Here is a 3289-nt window from a genome sequence, read left to right on the forward strand (position 1 = left end):
AGGTTACTCCCTCTATTACCATAACTTGGAACAACCTTTCTGGGGACTGCAGCTTTCCTTCTAAGCAGAGTCCTCAGTGCCCAGCAGGAGTACACAACCACTACTGAAAAGCAGAGATGTTAAATGATAGAAAAAGGTGGGGGGGAGCAGCACAGACAGAGAATTGTGGTGAAACTTGGGGTGTGAAAACATCAGTTGCTCCAGGTGCCAGAGCCGGGGATGTCCCACATTGGAGGTAGAGGAGTAAGCTGCAAGCACACAGTGAAGGAGACCTGGTCTGGTCAGCTGTGACCTGAAATTCCTCCTCATTTCACCTCTGAGACAGGCTCTGTGTTTCCTAATACTGCAAAGGCGGGTGGTGAAGGCATCTCAGCTAGTTCCCTATGACAGCCCTTATTCTTCACCATTAACTGCTCACATGGGCATGATGCCCAACTTGCTCTCCTCCTGCCAGTGATTATAGCTCGCTCACTGCCAGATCCTGCCCAGCTCTGCGGTTCAGCAGTTGAAGGGACTGGGACATCACAGCAACAGCTCCTTTTCCTGGAAAGGCAGTGCCATTACTCGGGGTTGTCACCCATGCCTTTGCTCTAAGTCTGGCTGTTTTCTCTCTCTGTTTGGTGTATCTTACCTGGATAATTTCTTGTTTCTTATGTAGTTTCTTGTGGGTAGCTTAAGGAAATGAATGTGGGAGCTGAGGGAATCTAGAACCACCAAGAGCTTTGGGCAAATTGGCATGGGGTCCTTTTACACAAAGACCATTAGCACCTGTGTTGTCTGCTCTTCTCTGTAACATACCAATCGCTGGTACTTTTGGAAGAGAAGGATGTTGTGAAACTGTTCCTGCAAGTGCTGGTCTCAGTTGCTGTGTGTTAGGCAGTGTGGCAAATATTGTGAGATCAGTGCAGAAGCAGCAACATCCCAGCCACAGCAGCATCCAGGCGTGCCAAAACCAGAAGCCATAAAGAAGAAAAGAGTCCTTGTGTCTGAGGGTGCAATATGTGAGAAAGGGCTGAGCTGGGAGCATGGCACAGACAGTCTGGTTTAACTGGAAAACAGGAGTGACAGCTACTTCCCAACCAATGCCGGAGGAGAGCTTTAGGGGCAGGAGTGGGTTTTGCTTCTGGATGGCAGCTCATCAAAACCTTGGGCTGCATCCGCGGCTGGTGCAGCCATCGGTGCTTGGCGAGACTCAATCTGGGGCCACAGAGTCGTCCTTATGGTTGGGTGGAAGTCCTACCTCATGGTCACCCAGTCTACCAGCAAAAAGGGAATATGTCTCTAGAGGAAGCAAAATTACCCACTGGAATCTCTGCAATCTGTAATAAATATTTGAGGTGTAAAAAGCTAACAAAACGGAAGAGAGTCAGACATGAAAGTGAAATCTGCCTTTTTAAACTTGAAAACAGTGTGATATCAGCAATGCTGCAGTGTCTGGGAGTGGTCTGGATAAAAATGTGGATGCATTTAGGACTTATGGTATTCGTACAAGAAATGTTCAAAGGGCTGAAGTCTTCAGTCTCTTTAATTAGTCATGGGAGCGAACATTGTTGGCTTTCTGTGAAAGAACAGCAGATTGTTGCCGTTCTGTCTTTCTAAATACATGTCCTGTTTTCCCCTTAGTATATTTCATTATAAAATACAATATTAAAGCTTTAAAAAGTCTTTATTAGCTAGCAGATGGGTTTGCAAGTCATTTTAATGAGATGAAGAAAACTTTAATGGCAGACATTTAAAGCTGTGCTTAGACAGACTACTGCCTTTGGAAAAATCTCGGGAATGTTTTCTCCTTGTTTTTGGCAGAGCTTGGCACCAGATTATGTACAAGGAAATAGAAGGGGATGATTTATGCCGACTGGTTCCCTCCCGAGAGTGGTTTTACATCAGTGTAACATTGTTGAGTTCCACAGTCACGCCATGATTTACAGAGGTGCAAAGGGAGAGGGAAATGTCATTAACTTGATGCAGTTCAGGAGAAATACTGCATTTCTCCTATACTTGCCTCATTCCATTGCCATGGTCAAGAGATTTTGTGGGGAAGTTTATAGGCAGCCTCCCTGCAGGCAGGGCAGCAGTGTGCCAGCTCCTTCTGGACATCTCTTTCTGGATCTCGGCATCAGCAGCATGTGGGGATAAGAAAAAGGAGATGGTAGAGCCCTGAGACCCTGTCCATGTGGGACAGCCTTGCAAATCCTGGCTTTCTTCTTTTACCCTTGCTAAATTTCCTGAGGTATAAGATTCTTGTGCTGAAAGCAGGTAGGAACATGGTTGTTCTCAAAAAAACCTTTCAAGACCTCGATGGTTCTTCCAGGCTTGTATTTCTCTCTTGAGCAAACAATGACATGTTCTTCAGAGGTGTGAACTGTCTTGTAATGAATATACTCATATCTGGAATGCCCAATCCATGACAGTGAGGGTTTATATCCCTTTAAATATGCGAGTTCTTGTTTGTGGTTTTTTTATGTGAGCGGTTGCTGTCTTTCAGATCTGCTTCCTCCAAGAGTTTGTTTTGGCTGTGCAGGGTCTTGGCCTCATGGGAGTAGGGAGTGGGGAGCATGTAGTGATTCATTTGCGCAGCCAGAGGATTGACTGTCCCTGCACATATTAAGAGATGAATCATGCTTCACAAAAACAATTAAAAATGTCTGCTAAATAAGTAATTGCCTGGCTACCTTCCTAGTCTATCCAACCCTTTGTTCCTCCCCTAGACTGCTGACCCTGTTACACCTGGCCAAGCTTCAGTGTCAGCTTTTCGCACTGTTGGAGACCTTTGTCCTTCTAGTTTTTCTAGATCTAGCTGATCTAATCATGAAAGCCATTTTTCAGATTTGGAAAAGCTTTGCAGCTATATGCACTACACAGGTCATTAAGGAAAGCCTTCCCCTTTCTCTCCAGATAGCGCTGGATCACCTACACACCAGCAAGAAATAGCATGCTATAATATATCCAGGAGCTATAGTGATGGACTTGTTAGAAATGCCCTCACCAGTGTATAGAAGAGAAAACAAGACAGTTTGCTAGGACATTAACAGTCAGCAGAGGAGAATTTCTCTACTTATGAGCCCTGAGGACCCTAACAATTGCTCTGAAAAGCCCTGTGAGCTCCAAAGACTTGATATGAAGAAGGTTCCTTCTTCTAACAGCAGTGTGTTTCCCCATCCCACTGCTCAGGAGGAGCTCAGAAAGGAGATCAAGGTGAACTGCCCGTCAGGTTCCCAGTTGCAAAGGTGCCTCTGTGTCAAAGGAAGTACCAGCTCTTCATCTTCTCCCCTGCTTTGCAATACTAATG

This window comes from Pelecanus crispus, chromosome 6 (assembly GCF_030463565.1).
Source record: "Pelecanus crispus isolate bPelCri1 chromosome 6, bPelCri1.pri, whole genome shotgun sequence".
Lineage (NCBI taxonomy): Eukaryota > Metazoa > Chordata > Aves > Pelecaniformes > Pelecanidae > Pelecanus > Pelecanus crispus.